This window comes from Drosophila rhopaloa, unplaced genomic scaffold (genome assembly GCF_018152115.1).
Source record: "Drosophila rhopaloa isolate 14029-0021.01 unplaced genomic scaffold, ASM1815211v1 contig_3, whole genome shotgun sequence".
Lineage (NCBI taxonomy): Eukaryota > Metazoa > Arthropoda > Insecta > Diptera > Drosophilidae > Drosophila > Drosophila rhopaloa.
This window is the reverse complement of record NW_025335123.1, coordinates 18,521,967-18,544,295: the sequence shown is the minus strand read 5'-3', so window position 1 is coordinate 18,544,295 and position 22,329 is coordinate 18,521,967. Positions and strand designations below refer to the sequence as shown.

Genomic DNA, 22,329 nt, shown 5'->3' with positions numbered 1-22,329 from the left:
ATGATGATGAATTGCATTTTGCACACTTTAATTGGATGAATGTGTAATTAAGTTGTGTGCCAGTTCATAAATTGAATGCAGCTCCACAGTTCGCAGATCTCGCAGCAATGCAAACTGCAAACTGAAAACTGCAAACTGCCAACCGTATTTTTTTTTTTTTTGTATTTTGCCCGTCTGCAGCCTGGTTTCGGCCACAATTTCCGTGAAATCTTCAAATCAAACAAGACACATGCGTTGCGCATGCGCATTGTCCACTGCCATCTGCACCACGGCACCACTGCCACGCAAGTCCTGCCACCACACTGCGCGAAAAAGTGGCACATTCTACATTCAACTATAGCTATTTTTATATAACTACAATTTTATGTTTTTAGTATTGGCTATAAAATACAATTTCCTGTACTGAAAACATGAAACTATTTTACCTTTTAAAACGCTTTATTCTTTTTGTACAAATATTGAGCGCGGTTGTAAATACCAACAAATAAAGTAGGACAATTTCATAACAAAATTTATTTAATTGGGTCTTTAAATAATATATAATATAATATTACCTAATGGAAGTAGCACACAGCTTAATACACGAATAAATATAATTTTAAATACCTGGATGTGAAATCAATTTTTTCTTAGTTAGTATATTTGTAGAATTTATTGTCAGCATATTTGATTTTATAAATTTTTGGAGCATAGTGAAAAACGTAGAGCATTTTTAGTAGTTTTATTTGTTCAACAAAATCTTACGAGTTAAAATAATAAGAAAGCCTTTTTTTATTGGTTAACTTAAATAGGTTTATTAAACAATTGAACACTCTACTTAAGGATAGTTGTTTAAAAATTTGGCAATATAATTTAATTATATTAATAATTTAAAGCACTATAAGTTTTGAAGACCATAAGAAATGATGCGTAAATGCAATCACCCACGAGTAACCATTGTATTAAGTCCTTGTCATTGTCAGGAATGCCCTATTTTTTCTCAGTGTCCAGGAGAGGGTGACCCTGGCAGGGGAAGGGGCGGGGTCAGGGGGCGGCTGAGTGGAGGGGACTCCTTGGGCCACCTTGCTGGCCGTTCGCCGTTCGCTGTTCGCTGCTCACTGAGCCGTCGTCGTCGTCGCGTTCAACTTCGTGTTCATTAACGCTTTGCCCATTAAACTTGAGGACTGGTTCCTGACCCGCCCCCCTCCTCCCCTGAAGACCCTCTTCCACCTAACCCCCCCCCCCACCCAGCGATCCTGCTCATCACCCGGCTCCAGTGCTTTTCGGAAAGCGTTTAATCGCATTTACATAGATTAGGCAGAATTTGAAACTGAGCGAATGCACAAAAACAAAAAAAAAAAACAAAACAGAAAAAAGCGAAGAAGCAAACGAAATAAATAAATAAAAGGCGTGCAAAGTGCGAAGATTACAGGAACTCAGGTAATTCCTGATAGACTGACGAACACCTGAGTTGACAATTCAGGGAAAAAGATTTCATAATAATAAGAAATAATAATAAAACGATTTCGAAGCTGGTTGTTTATAATAACATGATTCATTTGTATCACAAATAAACCAAACTCTTTATTAAACCTTTCATGTTTTATTTCACTATTTTTTCTAAATACCCTTTGTTCGCCTAAGAAGATTTAAATACAATTTTTGTAAAGAGACTGTGTACCACTTTTCATTGGAGCAACTACTCAAGTCCTATCAGTCCCACTTTTCTTGGCCCTCCAATCTTTAGTGCATATTTTCTCGATGCTTACTTTCTTGTTCATTTCGTTCTGGCATTCTTTTATTTTGGTGCTATTTTGTTTTTTTGTTTTGCCTGTCTTTTTTTTTATCACAACCCAAATTTCTTCATCAATTAAGAACATCAACGAGTTGATGGGCGAAAAAGGCGGGGGAAGAGCAGCATTGAACCAGAACAAAGAGTGGAAAAACAAGCCAAGAAATAAGACCAGAAATGGGAAAAGCGTGGGGGGGAGAAGGCGGAGGGGGTTGGAAAATGGCGTCTATGCCTGTCCATACTTGTTATTATCCTTCGAGTCGAGGACGCTGACACTTTTTCGTCATTACTGTTAAAAGCGTTAAGGCAAAGGACGAAGTGAACCCAACAAATAACAAAATGAAAAGAGTTTTATCAGGCAAAATAAAAGGAAAACAGCCAGAAAAAAAAAGCGACGTAGCAAAAAAAATAAGCAAAAAATAAAGGAAAACTGCAAGGAGCTGGCATAAAATCTCTGTAGGATCGCGGGGAGAGGGGCGCGGGGTGGGGCAAGGGTGCGGGGCAGGATGTTTTGTTGGCCAGGGTGCCAAAAATTGAGGTTATCGCTGAGCAACGGCAGGACGTTGAGGACGAGAAAAAGAAGCTCACTGGGAGAAAATAGGGGTTAGGTTAAAAGTTTTCGATTAGCTTTTAGTACTTAAAACAGAATGTTGCTTCTCAAATCTTTATTTGTTAAATAAGCTATAGAATTATAGCTAAGTCTGCTGATATTTTGTATTTATTTTCTGGTAAAATAAAAAAGATCAATGGAAATGCTTGAATATGTTCTCTAACTAACTGGCTGGTGAGTATAACTAGACTACATTAAACAATTATTCAAAAATGCTTTTAGCAACAGGACTTTTATTTTTAAATAATTTTTGATATTTAATATATAATTTTCCATACTTGGAAATACCATTTATATAAAATCTTTGCTTGGGAAATCTTTTTGTGTGACTGTGCCACTGGAAAAGGCACCCAGCTGCATACGGGACAAAAATACCAAGGCGCGTGGGTCGGCATGTCCTTCATCAGGCTCATCAGGACATGCAGACGGAAGGACGGACGGATGAAGGCAGCTGCAGCGGGATTCTCGTCGTCCTCGTCTGGTGAGCTCCGTATACCATCATACCATCATACCATCATACCATAGTCCTGCGTGCTGCACGCGTCGTTGCGCTTAAATGCCAAAATGCAGTGCTTCCCACCACCCCCCCATCCCCATCCCCCCCATCACCCATCTTCCATCCCAATTTTTCCTTATTTCTGGCCCCTCAAACCCACTGATTGCCGTTTTTCCAGGCAAGCCCACTCCACCCCGAAATTCTCCTGCCATACACACATCTTACGACGCAAAACGAGTGACATTTTCAGATGGTACTGCGTGGGTATAAGCTTTTTCTGTTACATTCGTCATTAGAAAATCAATCTTATCTAGAATGATTTCTAACAAGAAAGGAAAGCTAACTTGGGGCGGAGCCGAAGTTGATATACCCTTGCAGAATACTCTGTAAATTATATTCTCCAAAATTATTCATATGATGCATTTTTAATACTCATAAAAAATCCCAACTTCCTAACTTTAAAAACACCAAAGTTATGGCATTTCCAATCGTTCAGTTATATGGCAGCTATAGGATATAGTCGGCAGCTATAGGTAGGTCGGATTGATTGGCCAAAAATAAAAACCATAGAAAATTCCGACTTCCTAACTTTACAAACACCAAAGTTATGGCATTTCCGATCAATCAGTTATATGGCAGCTATAGGATATAGTCGGCCGATTCCGGCCGTTCCGACTTATATACTGCGTGCAAAGGAAAGTAGGGTGTGTGCAAAGTTTCAATTCGATAGTTTTAAAACTGAGAGACTAGTTTGCGTAGAAACAGACAGACGGACAGACGGACAGACAGACGGACAGACGGACAGACGGACAGACGGACATGGCTATATCAACTCAGGAGGTGATCCTGATCAAGAATATATATACTTTATAGGGTCGGAGATGTCTCCTTCACTGCGTAGCACACTTTTGACCAAAATTATAATACCCTCTGCAAGGGTATAAAAATAGTAATCATAAAGGTTAAATTCCTAACCAGATTTCATTAGGTAATTAGTAACTATTATTTATATATGTACATATATAACAATACAAATTCATGCCATAGTGAATAATTTGTGTTTTTAAATAATAATCCCATAAAAACGTAACAATAAATTCAAACAAATAGTGTTTAAGTTAAGTTTTTTTTAATCTAAAACAAGGTTTTTTAATTGACCAAATATCATCGCTTACTTAAATAAATATTTTATAATTCATTATAATTATTAAAGTTTACTTTAAATGAAAATTCCTTAAGTGTTAATGTTTTTTTTATAAAATATAAATTTCTTGTTAAATGAACCAAAATTAAATTTCAGAACTTTATACTTAAGTGCTTAAAGATGTAAAACGTTTTGAAAAGAGACACACAAAACGATTTTAAAGATACAAGATAAACAATGAAAAGTTCACCAGATTTAAGGTAATGGCTAAAATATAAATACGCAAAAGGCATCAGTAAGTTGTGCATTTATTTCTAAAAAGCTTGGCTTTTATTCGTTTTTGTTTTTGTTTGTGGGAGGGCGTAAAGTTTTCCCCAAGTTTTTGGCAGAGATTGATGAATTTTGATGATGTTTACGCGCAAAAGGAGAATTTTTCTTCAGCTGCATTTGTAGGTCTTCCGCCGCACCCCCCCCCCCCCCGCCCTGCTCCACCAAACTCCCCTTCGCATTTTTTGTTTTTTATGAGGAGTTTCGGAGCTGCAGCGGCATCCTTGAAATAACCTTAATCCCCAGCACGAGGGGCAAAATGAATGATGTTCTGCGGGAGGCGAATGGAGATACTGATATCCAAACCCAAACCCAAACCCATGTTGCTTTCGGTGTCAGCGGCCTGCATTCCTTGAGCTTTTCCCGCGTTTCCCGCTTTTCCTGCGAAGGAAACCACCGCCCCCGCTTTATGTTTCAAGGATATCGTTTCATTTTTTACCCCACATTTTCGTCTTCGGTGTCGTCGTTAGATTTTCATTTTCATTGCAATTTCATTTGGTTGCCTTGCCGCACGAAACGCAACGCAAAGTGGCCAGGACCCTTCGCAGATATATCCTTCGCCCCACCAACCTCTCCCCCTCTCCCCCCCTCCCCTACCACCACCTCTACCACAATTCCCACGACCCCCTTGTCGCCACCCCTGTGTCCTTCGGTGCGTGTGCAATGCAAGGACGCATATTAATATCCTTACTTAGCTGCATGAAATGTGCTTAGCACGTTTCCACACTTTCCAACCCCCTCCCTCCATGCATTTTCCTCCCCTGTCAGTTGAATAGGTGAAAAGGGGACTAGAAGGGGCGTGAAAAGGGGGCGGAACAGGGCTGAAAGGGACCCCTTTATACAGGGGACCAAAGAAGCAGCAGGAATGTCCTTGCTCTGTATTCCCAAGAAGCAAAACGAAAAGGCCTTGGATTTATTAAAGCTTTTCAATGGTACATTTCAAGATTTCTAATAACTCCAAGTGTATTGTGAAAAGTTGAGAAATCAATGTGTAATTTGCGACACCAATTAAAATTTTATTTTAATTCAAATATGAACTGAATGCAAATTATGTTTAATAAACTTTTACTGAAAGTATAAAGGTAATAAATTTCTTGCTTGTATTAATTATGAGTATTTAACAAAGTTTAGTTTTAAATTTTGCAAGAATTTTTCAAGCAATCAAATGTTTTTTTTGACAACAACTTAAATCCAGCATATGTATATTCCCAGCACCAAAAATAATCGTAGTTTTCCTACGCAAGGAGTGCTTTTTAAGCATAAAGGAAAACAGAAGTAAATAAATTTTTATGATAAGAAAGCGAAATATATTGCTGATGTGGAAGAATCTCATCCCACCATTTGGATGTTCAAGCAAAACATACAGAGTCCTGCGAAGGCGAGGCTCTTTCCGCAGGCAATTAGTTCCATTATGACATCCGAAGGCGCTGTCCATTATCGCACGACCTCAAAGAATATCGCTCATACCACATGTGGACCGGGGTCGCCAATGGCAATCGATGAGAGGCTGCACCAACTGCACACCAGAGTGGGCGGCACAGTCGCACACACACACTCACACACACCCAGGAGCACAACAACATGCAACAAGGACAACACAAAGACGACGTTTATGCAACAGTCATTCGCTGAAAATGGCAGGCCAGGGAGAAAACAACAAAGAGCAAGGGGAAAAATAGTAGAAGCTACAAAAAAAAAGTGGCAGCGGGGAGGAAAAGCGGAAGGTGGAAAAAAGTCGCTGGAAATGGCATGAAAATGAAAACCTACCGAGCTGCAAGTGGATGCTCTCTGTGTGTGCACTTTGATGCTCTTATTGCGTTTGCCACACACACACACACACACTCGGCAAATCAAATGAAACACCAAAACACAGACAAGGGAAAAGTGGGGGGGGAAAGCGGGAAGAAATTGAGTGCCGCCCATGCAATTTGCAGTTATTGCCCCAAAGCATCGCAGCTAAAAAAAAAAAAAAAAAAAAGGGAACCCCCTTTGGCAGAGGCTTTCATTTCGTCAGGATGGAAATGTGGATTCGTTTTCGCTCCTGTTTTTTTTTTTTTTTTTTTATGCTACATTCCTGCCAGCATTGCCAAAAAATCTCCAACCGGACGCAGTTGGTCAGCTAAAAACCCTTCACCAATCCCACCCCTCCCCTCCCCTCACCCACAAATATATGCACGCTGGAAAAGTGCAAAAGGAAATGTAAATGAAAAGAGCGTGTGTTGCTGGGGAAAAAAAAGGGGGGGAAAGGAAACAGAGTGAAACACACGAAACAAAAAGAAAGAAACTAATTCGATTAATCATCAGGCCAAAAGGCAGCAGAAGCAGGCAAAAGGCATCCTGCCAGGTCCTGCCAGCCAGACAACAACAACAACAACAGCAAGGAGCACAACAACAAATGGTTGGGAAAAAAATAAGGAAAAACTAAATGTAAAAAGGACCTGGGGCACACAGAGATACCCACAGATACTTGCAGCCCACTGCAGCTGAACGACTGTTGTTATGGTTGTTGTTGCCCCGCTGCTGTTGATGACTGACTGTAACACCCACCTATCAGTCCACCCACCCACCTACCGCCCACCACCCACATCCTTCGCCCGATTCTCTCGACAAGCCGAAAAAAAATGAAAGGAGTCGGAAACAAAAAAAAGGAATGCGTTGGGTGGACAGCAATCAGAGACACAGGAAGTCGCATCGATGGAGCGCGGAAAATACCCTAACTTGGAAAATAAACAGTGGCCTTAGAACTAAACACAATTGTTAACTAACAATAGCAATATTACATTATATAATAACAATAATAATTATATCACTTCTGGTTTAAACATATTAAAAGCTGACTTTATATTATAACAATTTCCTTAAACATTGCTTTCCATAATATAGATTATTAAGTACACCTAATTTTGAATTGGATTTATTTCCATTAGTTTAGGAAACGTATTATTTATTATATAATATTTATGTAAAGGTAAATGCCGAATTGTAATGTTTAAATATTTACATACTTAGCTAAAGTATTTAAGTGATCTTAATGAAACTTTTTTTGGAGGTATATATTTTACAAAATTGTAATGGCTGTTCCAACTCGCTGTCCAGTTCATCGTACTCCTTGGCTGCAGTAATTCCCTTTCGAGGATGTCCGGGTTGATGCGAAGGCGTTGCTACTGACGCAGCCCCACCCCCTGCCCCTCTGCCCCTCTGCCCCCCTGCATCTGCTGCACCACTGGGTGTCCTGGCCTAAGCCCCCCGCCCCCTGGACCCCCTCCTCCACATAACCCTTCAGGATTCAAACCATACGACGCATGCACAGAGTGGCATGTGTGTGCAAGTGTCAGGGGCTGCGGAAGAGGGGGGTTTTGGGTCCCCCTCCGGATGTCAGTGTTTGAACTGACCAATCTGCAGGCATATATTGCAATAGGCGCAATCTGCAGGGTGCAGGGCGCACAGTGCGTATGCGCAATGCCGGGCACTCAGGTAAAGGAACACTAAAAGTGGAAACTGAAACTGAAAAATCGGCACACAGGCAACAACAACCAAAAACTACATCACTTTTAATATGGTTAAATATTATTAAGTTAGTAATACTTTACTTTATATAAACTAATATAGGTTTATATCAGTTTCAACTTGTTTGAACTTTGCGTACATCATTTTTAATATTGTTATTTGTTATTTGGTTAGTAATACTTAGTTTTATATTAAACAGATGGCTTTTAAATCATTACTAACATGACTTTGGTATTATAGTTCATAAAAAATAGTTTTGTGCACCTCAATTAATGCACTCCTATAAGTTAGTAGATTCAATATAACTTAAGATTAACTCAGTCCCATTTTGGTCACTTGTTTAATTGTTTTTAATATTATTACATGTTTAAATGTATTTTTTTATCTAGACTTTTCAATTCTAATTAATGTATATTGTCATAATAACATTTTGTATAAGTTCACATTCTCTTCAAGCTAAATAATACCAATTTATTTGACCAGTTCTTATGTTATTTTTTTCCTGTGTGTGAAATCGAGCAGAGGAGGCAGTTATTTAGAGCTAGTAGTTGTGAAGCATCCGAATCTGGGGGCTGGGGCCATGCAATTAGTCTAATTGCTAAGCATGCCAGCCGGGCTATTTCCATTTGCATTCCCGTCCAAATCTGGCCAAGACAGATCGAAGAGGCAGCAGGCAAACTGGCGCTAATCGTTCAAACGAAATCAGCAACAATTCATTTGCACAACAAGCGCCCAGCAGCCTCAGTTCCATTTTCAGAATCCGAGGTCCCGAATCCCAGTATCCAGTACCCAGTATTCAGTATACAGTATACAGTATCCAGCATACAGTACCTCAAACCCCAGGACCAAGTCCAACTGCCAGATTATCTTAATTCACGTTGTGGGAGACTAATGAGTGCAAACCGTCGAGGAAGTGGGAGAATATCCAGAATATCCAGCGAAAACAAACGTGAGGCCTTTCTCTCAAAAGACGTCTCTCATTTTGGATGTGGGTTGGGCCTGGACTTAAACTTGGACTTGGATTTTGGTTTTGGTTTTAGATTTCAGCTTGGATCTGGGCTTGAGTTTAAGTTCGGGATCCATCGGACGTTCATCCATCGTGGCACTCAACATGCGTGCGTTTGGCGGTTCCACTACGATGTCTTGTGGAAGCTGCGTCTTTAATTGAATTAGTGGGACCAGTCAGCCAAGCCAAGGCACTGAGCGAAATAAGTAAGTAAGTCACATACAGAAATACTTAATTAAATTCAACTCGAGATTAAATTCAACTCAACAACATAAGGAGGTCGCAAGAAATCATATCTTTTAAATGAAACAAGCATTGGATAATTTAATCAATTAGGCAACTATATAAAAAAGAGCTTAATAATATTAAGTAAGACCAGCTGGTTATTAAAATATACAAGAGGTTGTCAAACTTAAAACAATAAATTTCACAATGTTTAATAACTATTAGTTTATATATGAAAACGTTATAAATAAAAACAGTAATCAGACTAAATCATAATGATTATATAGCAAATTAGTGACCTTATATTTAATGGTACACCAAATTGTTAAATGAAAAAATACATATAAATCTACTTAATCTAAAAACCATTTTACAGCCACCTGAATTAAATATTTTCTGCGAGTGTAGGCTGCTTCCCAGCTCTTGGCGATCTGTGCGTTTCAAAATCGCATTAATTGTGCGCGAGTTCTCGAACTCGAACGCGATTCCCGGGCGATTCTGGGCCCCTTAACCCGCCGATGGCCAAGCTGCCACCCCGGACCCCTTCTTATCTGGGCGAACGCGTGGTGCGTTGCTTGTGACGCCTTGTGTCGCTTTTAATTAAGCATAAATTTCATCACACAAGATACGAGATGCAGTTGAAAGGGGCACGCAGCGGGTTTTTGTTTGTTTTTATTTCTTATTTCTTATTCCTTATTTTTATTGATGTTGATGTTGCAGCAACATGCAGAGCGGCTGAGGCAGCTGTTTCTCAAACAGTTTGCAAGCAGTTCCCGGGGGAGACATTATGACAGCCGCCTAATTGATTGAGCCATTTCACTGGGCTGCCCCAAAAACTTTGCGTCTTGCGACTTTCTTTGGGCCCCCTCGTTTGTCAACCGTCCGCACACAGATTGCACAGCTGCCGGAGTTGGCCAAGACAAATGGAGCACCATTACAGTTGGCCAGGAGCAAGTTCCCAGTACCAAGTAGCAAGTACCAAGTACCACGAGCCAAGAACCAAGAACCAAGAGCCAAGAAACGACAGCCAGGAGCCACGTCCTGCGGTCACTCATCGAGTTGAGGAGCCAAGGAGTCGAGGAGTCGAGGAGTTCCCCCAGCGAGCCATTATCACCGCCACTGGACATCGATCAAGTCATTGGATTGGCTGCAGATTGAGTCAAATCCGATTCATGTATGTATACCTGCTCCTTCGATTAATTTCCTGGCCAAATTACTCCACTTAAATCCGCTCAATCGCACAGTTCTTTGAACCTCTATCCAATCCTTATTCACCATTTCTGCAGAAAGGTGACCCAAAACAACAACTTAAACCAATTAGTTACCGATTTATAGTTGGTATAAATTTAAAATTTGAATTTCAATTGTGTAAAAATCTGCTTTACAATTTTCTATTTAAAGAATGGAACGTTTTTCCACCAACTTTTATGCTTCGAATGACTTGGTTACTCCAAACTTTACCTGGTAGAACAATATAATCCCAATTTGAAGGTAGAATGCCTCTAAAAATTCGTGGTTGATTTATTTAATAAAATACATTAAAAATCGGCTAAGTCCATCTTATTATCTATAAATGTTGTCTTGTTTAGAACATGTCATACAGTACTATAAGCTTAGTGAGTGCACCATTATTTCCAAGTACTTGCAAATACAAATACAAATCATTGATCTCAGCTTATCTTTATTGAAAAGCCGAGGCAGGACTTCCGCCTCCGCATATAATATTCACGTATCGAACGGCTCTTTAAAGGCACCTCCAACTTCCTCCTCGTTTTGTAAACTGGCGAAACGTGGGTCAATGACTTGGCCAAAAGCTTTTGTTTGGTTATTGCTTTTGTTATTACAACAGCCCACACATGCCCGTCATCCATGGGCCACTTTTTCTTCTGCCATTCTTATTTCGGCTCGTTTTTTCAGAGCTTGATAAGAGCGACAGACGCTGCCCATTCCGAGCACCTGACAAACACCTGTCTGGCCCAGGTCCTACAGCTCGTCCTCGTCCTCGTCCTCGGTCCCATCCTCATCCTCATCCCCATCCTCGAACTCGAACTCGACCCCATCCTCATCCTCATCCGCATCCTCATCCTGTTCCTGTTCGTGGCTCCTGCGGCCTGGCCTGGCCTGCTCTGATTTTTTGTCATCATCGTTTGAAATCGTATCGCATTTTTTTAAAGGATATTGTTTCAAATAATTCAAACTGTAAACACACTCTGCGAAAAGCTATATGGTTAACTATAAGGTAGTTGTGCACCATTAGAGTTGATTTTTTTTCCTTGAAACATAGTTTATTAAGATCTACAATATTTGTCTTCTTTCTTTCTTTTGAAAATATTTAATACTTTAATTATATAAAAAAACCTCCTTTTGGCACTTAAGATTATTATTATTTGTATCTAATTTAGAACGTCAATTATCTCTTTAAGTTAAAAAAGTCAGTGATGAGAAAATCTTTTTTATTGCGGAATATTCTAATTTTTTGTTTAACCATTTTAGTTAATAATTGTTAATAATTTAATGTCTTCATTTCTGTGGGTCACATATTTTCTTTCAAGCAACTTGTCTACGAATATTATAAAAAATAATTTTGTTTAGTGCAGGATTGGCTTGCTCTCCGCCTCAGTTAATGTTTGCGCCAATATTTTGCGGGCAGGTGGTTACTGGAGGGGCTTGCCAAGGGGGTGGGGGAGGGGCTTACCAGGAGGGGTCGGGGGGGTCGTTGGTTTCGACGGTCTGGCCTGGTCAGCGTGAGGAGGCGCCTCCATCGGTCGCCAGTGCCAACGTCGTCGTCAGTGTGTCCAGTGGAGCGTGATGTCGTCTGACATTTACGGATATATGTACATGGACAGCCGATTACTCACACAGGGAACGATCCTGTGGGGGGGAGGGGGGTGTCGCGAGTGCGGGCTTTTCTTTGGACCCCCTTTACCCCAGTCCAATCTCCGCCAGCTTGTGCCTCGTTTTATGTATTCCCGTATTTGCGTTTCCTCTTTTTTTTTTTTGGTTTTTTTCGACTGCTATATGCGGCTCCTCCTCGAAAATATAGAGGATAACACGGAAAAAAACGAGAAAACTTTGCAAAAATTTTGTTAACGTAAAAAAGTCTCTTTGTTCTTGTTTTGGTAAATGGTAGAGAGGGAGAAGGTGAAATTGGTAGGTGGGGAGGGGGTCTATCAGAGGTGTAGGTGGATGGTAGTATTCCATAAAAATATGCTAGCCATGTTCTTGCTCTTTTGTTGCTACCAATCTGTTGCAAAAAAGGTAACTTCACTGCATTGAAGAGTTCGATTAGGTATTATCAACATTTTTTAACTTGTTAAACTCAAATCTGGCAGCTTATAAATATAATTTTATTTAAAATTTAACTTTTTGGCACGAAATCTGTAAACAATTGAAATTATATATAATTCTATATATTTTATTTAGAGGAAATGGGCTTTTAAAAAACTCAACTTTTATAAAAAGAAGATTAAATGTGTATGTTTGAAATTAGGCCAATTAATAAATTAAAACAATAACTTAAAAATACCAATCAACAATGTACCACAAAAAAAATCTCCTGATGTGTTTAATTTATTGAGGCTGCATTGATTCTTTCTTTGCTTAGCCATTGATTCAATTGTTGCTTAGCCATGTTTTCAGAGTATCCCGTCATCGTTTTGGCCCAGTTAACGGCTCCTTCAGTAGTTCCGCACATTTGGCTTTCGCTCGTCCGTTTCAGGGACTCAGACAGCCGCCGGCATCCTCTCAGCCCTCCGCATCCCCAGGCCATTACCTCTCTGATGTATCGTCAATATTTTGTACCTTTATCAAAATTAAATTCCGTCCATGAACGTGTGCCTACGAGAGTGGCTCTTTCTGGGATTTCAGTTTTGTGTTTTGAATTTTGCATGTCTGATGTCTGGACCGCCACCCCCCCCCCCCCAAAAAATGTTGGAGAAGGGGTCAGTCGTTCGTTACTGTTTCACTTTAATTGCGAGCCCGGTAAGAATCACTGAATTCATTAAGTTCCGGGGGACTTCGATGGCTGGGCCTATCAGCGATTGCTCTGGAATCCGATGGGGGTGTAGCCGGAATTTCCAGGGGGTGATGGGTGATGCGATGCAAACTGCAACCCCATTGCAACGCACGGGAATGACAAAGGCCCAGAGTGCTTGATGGATGTCGGTCCTTGGTCCCTGGTCCCTGGTTCCTGGTCCTTGGTCCTTTTTGGTCCTGATCCCGTGTGCCAATATGTGTGGTTGGGCATCCTTTTTGAGTGGGTGGATGTGTGCTGCCGGCTCATCGATATGAGGCACTGGCCGCAACCAATCGCAGCGCGAATGCAGCACTGCAAAAAAACGCAGCTACAGTGCTGACCAAAAGGCGACGCCCATGTGCCCGCCTGCGATTTGCATGCGTTCGCCGTCGCCCAGCCACCCCCTTTAACCCTTCGCCGGCGCAGGGGGTTGCTTATGTGCCGTGCCGCGTGTGCATGTTAATTACTCCGCAGTGTTCTCGTTCTCTCTCCCTTACCCCTTCCCATTTCACCACCCACCCATCTCGCTCTATCTGTGCACATACAAGTGGGTGTGTGTGCGAGTGTGTGTGTGCGGGTGTGTTGTGTTCATCAATTTGCCATCGATTGCAAAAAGTGAAGTCTCAATCAGCGGCAAATACAGCAGTTAAAAAATCTACCCTGACAGTTATTTAAACCTGCAAATACCCTGTCAATCTTGAGATTACTATTTTATAAGAAACAAATTTTAGAAATTTAGAAAGATTTTTCAATTCAAACCCCATATGAAAAATTTGATAAGTCAAAAATGTGATTTTCAATGATTTTTCGCTTAAAATGATCAGTATTTTTACGACAGCAACGCAAACAATGGTCCAATAATGGATTGCCATACCTTGTTGAACTCCTAATAAAAATTCCAATCAAGCTGCATTCACAGATTTTTTTGTAAAATTTTTGAAAAAAATGATGATGAAAACCCTTTAAAAAAATGTGGAATGTCAAAAACGTGAGTTTTGATGATTTTTCGCTCAAAATTATCAGTATTTTTACGATAGCAACGCAATTAATAGTCCTATAATGGAATGCCATACCTTGTTGAACTCGTTGCAAAATTTCCAAGTTGCATTCACAGCATATTCGCAAAAAAGTTTATTTAAGAACGAACTAATACCTTATTTATTAAAATTACTTGCTGAAATCGGTGCATTAGTGCCAGGATCCCTCACAAAACTTAGTTTCACATGCAGGACATGCACCAATCTCAGATCGAACCCTACACACATATATGTATACCCCCTGGTCAGCCTAGTCGGAAACTAAAAATAGAGCGGGCCAGCAACAACGCGGACTGAGTGAGAGAGGGCGACTGCCGCCCCGCCAACAATATGTTTCACATGCACCAATGTCGTGGGCATTTACTGGCATTTTTTGCCTCTTTTTGCAGGTCCCCAACTATGTTACCCCCCAGAAAATGTCAAACCCTTAGACCACCGTCAACCAGTCCCCATCCATAATAATTGAATTGGAAAAAACCAAAGTGGGGAGGCGACGCGGTCTGTTGGTTGGCTTAACGCTACGCGACCACAGGAAAATTGTAATTAAACAGGATATGATGTTGGTAAAGGTCCAGGCCATCTATGAGTGGGTGTGTGATGGCTGGATGTGATGGCTGAATAAACTTGTTGTCTCCTAATTGGGAATCCGCTGGGGCAGCGCGAGACACAAAACCCTGACTGACGGACTTTAATTTGTCATCAAGTTTAAATGAAGCAGACACAAAAATATGGGAATTAATGGCGGTGAAGTGTGAAAAAAGAGATTTCGATACGCAGCCGGTAGGATTCGAACCTACGCTCCCAGAGGGAATCTGATTTCGAGTCAGACGCCTTAACCACTCGGCCACGACTGCTCGATATCTGCCACCGATCTAGGAATAACAGGACTTGGGGACAAAGGGCTAACTATTAATTAATTAAGCCCCAATCCAGACTTAACCATGGTTCAAAATAATTTCAACGAAATTGTTTCAAAGATTTAAGACAAACGATTATTTTCACTAATTACCCTCTTGTGTACAAAAATCTAATTTGTACACAAAAGAATTAAATGTTTGTTTTACAACATATTGCATATTGACTATTAAACAAATAAATTTATTCCTAACTTTTATTATAATTATCATTCTTAAATATGAATTAATTAGACGGGTCTAATGACTACATTTAGATTTATTAGCAGTGGCTCTTTCTGAGGGTTTGTGATACAAATGTTGTTATTGCTTGATTTTCTCAAACAAATAATGTCCTCATTAAAAATAGCAATGACACCAATATGTCCTCATTGAAAATTGCAAGGACTTCATCTTGCTTTCAGAATTAAGGTGATCATAAATAATGAAATATGAGTGCCTATTTACCTTAAGTAAGTAAGCCACAGGGCGCAAGAATTTTCTGTAAAGAAGAACAAGCTTTACAAGTCGTAGATTATTTTTTCGAAATTATATAAAAACTAAGTCATTATCCTGCAAAAAAACTGATGTATTCGCAGCCGGTAGGATTCGAACCTACGCTCCCAGGGGGAATCTGATTTCGAGTCAGACGCCTTAACCACTCGGCCACGACTGCTTCTTGTTCTAGTTGGTGCCAATGGGCGTACTCAACATTCCAAATTGGCAATGCTAATTGCCACAGAAATTGCAAACTTTCACTGAATTGACCAAAAAAATTTAAAAGTGAACATCAGACATAAGAGAAAAATACATAAAAATAATAAAAGAAGTAACATGACTTTTAGGGCTTAAATGTCTACATTTCATTTGTGTTGCCGCTGAAATGCTGAAATTGACAGTACAAAATGTAAAAGTTTATAAGAACCTATTATCAAGCTGGAGAAATAAAAAAAATTGAACTTTTCGACCGTGACAGGACTCGAACCTGCAATCTTCGGATCCGAAGTCCGACGCCTTATCCATTAGGCCACACGGTCAGTTGTTTCGACGTGGCTTAACCTGTCAGCAAAAGCCTCCAGCTGAGTTAAAACTCTATCTTAAAAGGATGTGCAAGGATGAGAGCAAGTCTAACTTGAACAGGACTCCACAACCAATTAGCAAATTTATTGCTAACATTATTTCTAAAGTAAATTAGAACACAACGAAAGAGGAGCTACAAACTTATCATGCGTTACACACGCACGCATTCCAAAGCACGGAATCGAGCGAGAGGGATATACTCTATAAATTAAATTTCCTCAAATTGTGGTTGCCAACCAGTAAAAATTAGGTAAACAAATGTGTATAGACTCCATTTATCTTGATTTCAAATAGTGGAAAATATTGAAAATTAAAACCTTTTGTTTCGATATATTACCATTCTTATTAAATACACTTTCCAGAAAGCTACGGCAACATTTTTAATTTAAGTTCGTTATTCAATAATTATTTTATTGTTAACCTAAAAAAATTTTTTTTAGTTATATAAAATAAAAAAATTTATTTGGTTGTGTATCTCAAAAGTAAACTTTGGTTTTGTTTATCTATTTGCAGATTGTTCACATATAAAACGATTATAATTTGTGCGTAATAAGTAAGAATTCGAAAAAGAGGGAGAAAGGGTTAGAAAGTGTAGGGGATAGAGGGAGAAAGGTTGCTTAATAGTGTGATAGGTGGAGAGGGGTAGATAATGTTGAATAATTCAGCTAACCATACAGCTAAGAAAAAACGTGAAAGAAGTCACGACTTTTTTTTAACTTTTATTAAGTTAAGAGGGGGGGGATCCAGACGATTTTAAAGATCTTGTTGGCAACTTCATCACCAAGCAGTCGTGGCCGAGCGGTTAAGGCGTCTGACTAGAAATCAGATTCCCTCTGGGAGCGTAGGTTCGAATCCTACCGGCTGCGGTCAATCACTTTTTTGCGAGCTTTATTATTTTATTAACCGCTTAATAGCCTGAAAATGTACAATTGGTACACCAAGGAAATATTTCTATATGGGAATCGAATATAATAAACGTCCAATTTACCTGTAAAGTCTGTTGTTTGAGAGTCAAGGCTCCCATTAAATTGAGAACTCTGTGGATAAACGTTTCATAACCAAAACCCAACGGCTGAGTGTCGTTCTTGAGTCCCCTGCCAAATCTAGATTACCACAAAAACACAGCCCCGCACAACATCTAAATCAAAGGTGAGTTTCAGGTGGTTGTGGGACAGGTGTAAAACAGGCGGCCAGACAGATAGCTCCCCACCCCCCCACCCCCACTCACACTCACTTTCTCCTTTCTCGCCAGCAGACAGACAGTTTATTTCATATCTCGGCGAATATATTCGGGCTTAATAATTAATTTTTGGCGAGCCTCTGGCGCCGTGTCCTTTTTCGCAGGAGCAGAGGCCTTGTTGAGCACAACCGGCGACATCCGTTTCAGATTTGGATCTCCACTCCACTCCAATCTCGCAGAGCTACCTTTCTTTTTGTTGGTAGCTGATTAGCCGCACTTAGTGGAACGGCATTAGGCCACTTGACGAAATTAAAGGGATACTCCAGGGGTCCTGCGAGAGAGGTCCTCGGGCGGTCGTGTGTAACGGCGACAGCTGCTAAGACGTGCAAAATAAACAGAAATTCCTACCGAAAATATAATCCGGAAGCAGCCACATAATGACAAACGCCGTGTGGAAGCGAGACGGCAGGACAGTGGGCGAGTGAGAGGGAAGGGGGGAGATCCAGGACGAGACAGACAAAATGCCTTGTTCCAGCTCGAGCCGAAAAGAGGAAAAGGATTATAAAATACGACAGAAAAAAGAGAGTACTGGGCGGAGAGGTAAGCCCCGCTGACCGAAGAACCAAATACACTATTAGGTTTCAAACAGATTAAGTGCGATTTGCAATTTAGTCGAACACTTTAAAAATAATGCAAAATTAAGTATAAACATAACAATTTGAGCTTTTTATTCCTATAAAGGATAAAGTGAACCAAAATTAGAAAACAAAATTTCAAAACAAAAATCTCTCGACATGAAAATTTACATAAAAGAAAGCTGTTTTTAACTTTTACTTATAACTTAATTTTAGATTATCAAATTTCGGTTCAAAAGAGAAATATACATATAAATTAATTAATTAATGAAATCGATGCGTTTTAGCAAGCAAAGTTGTGTACCCCATTTTCACAGTTTATGAACTAAAGTAGAAGTGTATCAGATAATTTCACTTTTATACCCTCAGAAAGAGAGAGTATAGGCCAAAAAAACTTTGACTCGGGGCGATGCCAGCGCCATCGACAGCGGCGTCATTTGGCGTGCATAGAAACCGTTAGTCCGGCCCTCAACAAAATACAAGTAAATATATCCCGAAAAAAAAGGAACCCAGCGGACGGGGGAGCCAGAACGTTTGTACTTTAAATGACATTCCGCAGTAAATTTCACGTTTATAGCCGGCACACAACAAATAAATATCAAGCGTTCAGCGGCGCTGCAAGGGCTGCCAAACAATTGAAAGTGGACGAAAAACGAAACGGATGAGGGAATCCTGCTGTCGTCCTGCTGCCACTCCGCCAGGATCAGCTCCGACCAGCAAAACAATAAAAAATTATTGCACAAAATAATAAAATAGCGGCGCAGAGGACGGAGAACGGAGGTTCGGAGCAGACCAAGAGGGAGCCCTTCTCGGCGCTTCTCATAAATTGAAATGAGTGAGAGCCAACGTTCTAGGATGCCAGCAATTCGGAGCTTCGGTTATAAATCCACTATATGTGCTATAAAAAACATATATGTCTAGGCTTCGGAGTGAGGAAGGAAAAGGAAAGAAAGCAAACTATTTCTGAGGATTCAGCTAAATAAGTGAAGAGTATACTTGAAAATATAATGAATTGATACAATGGAGTATGTTGTAATATAAATATATTAAATTAAAGAAAAAATATCTTTACATTTGGACCAGGTTTGGATGCGGGTATTCTTTCCCACCCATGGACACACGTTTCCTCAATAACTCTGTGGACAACTGGGAGTCAGGGCGGGGCAATCAACTATGTAGTCGGGGACCCAGACTGAAGTCCTGAGACGAACGTATCTGCGGCACTTCATCTTGATTGACATGCGCATTGAGAGCGTTGACATAATGATGGACAGACCTGATCGCCGGCTGCGTTGCTTGATCTGGCCGCTGAATCCGGACTGGACCTGTCCTTAGACTTCCCAAAACTGGGAGGCTGGGAGTCGGCGCTTGGAGCTGGCCACCTCGCCCGATATGCGTAATGAGAGGAGCCGGCTACGATAGCGGTGATTGCGGCCTTTAAGATTTTCCACAATATCAATTTTCATTGTTTCGCGGCCCAGGCCCGATTCCAATTCCGATTTCAATTCCTTCCCCTTGGCTTTGTCACTCACGATCTGTTCTCGATCGGTGCGATCTGCACTATCTGCGATGACATAAATAGACGCCAATTAAATGGGCCCTTGATGGGACACGTTTTTCGGTCTTTACACTTGCGAAAAGATAGCTTCAAATCGATCTAAGTTAAAGAAGCTTATAATATTTGCTTATTTATGTTTGGTTTTTCTTAAAATATAATGATTAAATAAAGATGTTGTGTTTTGAAATTAAATTTGAATTTTATTTTTTTCTACTGGTTGTCAATTTCTTTTACCAAGTTTTAAAAACTTGAAAAATATGTTTTTGAGCTTTCTCATCTTTTTTTTGGGGACCGGAATTCAGGCAGCCACAAAGTAACAGCAAAACGGAAATAATTTTACAATAAATTATATCAAAACGAATCGCATACACACACAAACACAGTCCCAAAAATATGACACAGAAAGTTATCGTCGGAGGGAAAGAGACGGGGAGAAAGGTGGCCAGGACAAGAGCGGGACAGAACCAGTTTCTTGAAACTTTGCGAGACATAACGGCGTCTGTGCCAAAAAGGAAACAGACAAAGTCCAACAACAGCAACAGAGGCCAAAAGCCACAGTCGTGGGCGGAGAAACGAGGGGGCGTGGTTGGTCGAAAGGAAAGGGGGATGACAGGACCCTCAAGAACTTTTGTGGCGACAATTTTCCCGACTTTTCGCAACCTATTTATAATGGGTATTCCAAGTCCCCAATAATTTTTAAGCGTCAAAAAAGAATTTTAGGTTTTGTTAACTAAATTATAATAATATATTATTTTGAGCTTTAATATTAAATGTTAATAACTTTTACGTTCTTCTAAATTTTCACGAACTTTAAAGATAAAGAATCAAAAAATATATATATTTGACAACTTACCAAATTATTAAGTTATGGGCAAAAATTAAAGTTTTTTGAGAAGTAGTTTTCGGTCTGGCTTAAATGGCACTACAAATTTTATGAGGCTTTAAAACTCCGCAAAATTAAAAACTCAAAATAGACATTGAAACAGTAATAAAAAATTCAATTACAGATGATTTTTTGTAGTCCAGCGCAGTCAAATGGAATTGGATACTTTAAATATTTCCCAAAGGAAAAGTCAGTCTTTAGGGTATTCAGTCGAAGTTTGATATTCAAACTGAGCTTTGTATTTTTTTACCATGCTTATTTTAGCCTGTTTTTGTGGCATTCGGCCTAAAATGCCGAGACCTGTCGAAAACTTTTTCATCGACTTGCCGGCAGGATTGTGAGTGGGTGCCAGAAGAAGGTAAGAGTTTGCTCGTTCGCTTATCGCCAACTGGCAAGACAGATTTTATTTTTGTATCCTTTTTTATTTTCATTTTCCACATTGAATATCGAGAAGGCATTGATAAAGGAAGCAGAAGCAGGAACAAGGCATATTTTACCTCGATTTAGCCATATTTATACGAACGTCATATATAATTCGATAATATTCGTGAATTAGAAAGGGATAGTTTTTTTTAAATATCTAATGATACTTTTCAAGCTCTTCTAATGTGTCGCGAATTAGAAAGAGAAAGATTCTGATGATCTATAAATAAAAATTAGAGAAATTTCAATAATTTCATATATACTATTTCATCAGCTGGGATTTGAACCAGGGACTACCGATTTATTAGGCGAACAACTTATCATCTGAGCTACGCTACACCATAAGAAATATATAAATGGTGTGCTCAACTTAAGGGTCGCTGATCTAAAAATAGATTTATATAAAAATGCAAAAGTTAAAATTATTGTAAATCAAAATGTTATATATAAAATTTTTGTAATTTAATTACCGCCTTACGAATTGTATTAAAAAAAAGATATTCTTATTATCGCAGTCGGTAGGATTCGAACCTACGCTCCCAGAGGGAATCTGATTTCTAGTCAGACGCCTTAACCGCTCGGCCACGACTGCTCCATGTGTGGGTGTCCCCAATAAATTGTGAAAAGGTGAAAATATCTGCCATGCTTATAATATATTGCAGATACGTCTTTATAAATACTTAGCTAAGTTGGGTAAATATTTAGTTTAATCTATAATTGTGTGAAGTTAATGCTAAAACTTTGTTAAGATAATATTGTATTTTCAACTCTATCCCCCACTTGTTTTTGGAATTTTAACATTAGTTTATGTATTTAAAAATTTTAATTGGTAGAAAAAACTTGTTGACTTAAATGTTGAATATCTGTACATTTTTGTTAGACGCCTTGGTTATCTATGTACTTCAGAGTACAGCTGAGAAAACAAAAGATAGCTTTTTTTATTAGCTGTATTCTTTAGATTATAGATTACACAGTTTTATCAAAATTTATTTCTAATTTTAGCCTTCTCCGCCCCACATTTTCTCCCTTTTCCAGCTGTCTTGCGATGTCTAGTGCTTTGTCAGATTTTCTTATTGCGTGCTCTTAATGACACGGCTCCAATTAAAGCGGCGCACATTGTCAAAACAGCCGCCAACGAATTGAAATCAAGACGGGGCCCCACAACAACAACAACAAACAGCGGCGGACTGGTGCAAGCTGAAAGCTTCAATTTACCACCCATTGTGCTTTATGGCAACTCTGGCAGATCTTTGGCAGATCCAAAAGACAGAAAGGAGACCACGGCGCATGCGCCCCGTTCCTGTTTTTATTTTTCAGCACCGCCCCGCCGCCCATTCCCCCAAATTTCCCCCAATTTGGGATATGCAAAGAGATCACCTGTTGCGGGGTCTGGGTTGGGTATTATGCCATAGGGATTGATACACTTACAAAAATAAGTAATCCCAATCGGGTTCATATTTTTATCTTTGGTACTAAGAGTCCTTTACAATTCAGTGGTGCTTGAGAATTAATTGACAAGTATTTTTAAAGTGCATCCAA

The 22,329-nt window shown here is 39.7% G+C and overlaps 5 non-coding genes across 5 annotated transcripts; 1 reads left to right on the top strand and 4 right to left on the bottom strand.

Moving 5' to 3' along the window:
* Positions 1 to 14,910: 14,910 nt before the first annotated feature.
* On the bottom strand, positions 14,911 to 14,992 carry Trnas-cga. The gene has a single exon. It is a non-coding gene; the product is annotated as a tRNA-Ser (tRNA).
* Positions 14,993 to 15,625: 633 nt separating this feature from the next.
* Positions 15,626 to 15,707, bottom strand: Trnas-cga. The gene has a single exon. It is a non-coding gene; the product is annotated as a tRNA-Ser (tRNA).
* Positions 15,708 to 15,995: 288 nt separating this feature from the next.
* Trnar-ucg lies at positions 15,996 to 16,068 on the bottom strand. Its single transcript has one exon. It is a non-coding gene; the product is annotated as a tRNA-Arg (tRNA).
* Positions 16,069 to 16,895: 827 nt separating this feature from the next.
* On the top strand, positions 16,896 to 16,977 carry Trnas-aga. Its single transcript has one exon. It is a non-coding gene; the product is annotated as a tRNA-Ser (tRNA).
* Positions 16,978 to 21,300: 4,323 nt separating this feature from the next.
* On the bottom strand, positions 21,301 to 21,382 carry Trnas-aga. Its single transcript has one exon. It is a non-coding gene; the product is annotated as a tRNA-Ser (tRNA).
* Between the last annotated feature and the right edge of the window lie 947 nt (positions 21,383 to 22,329).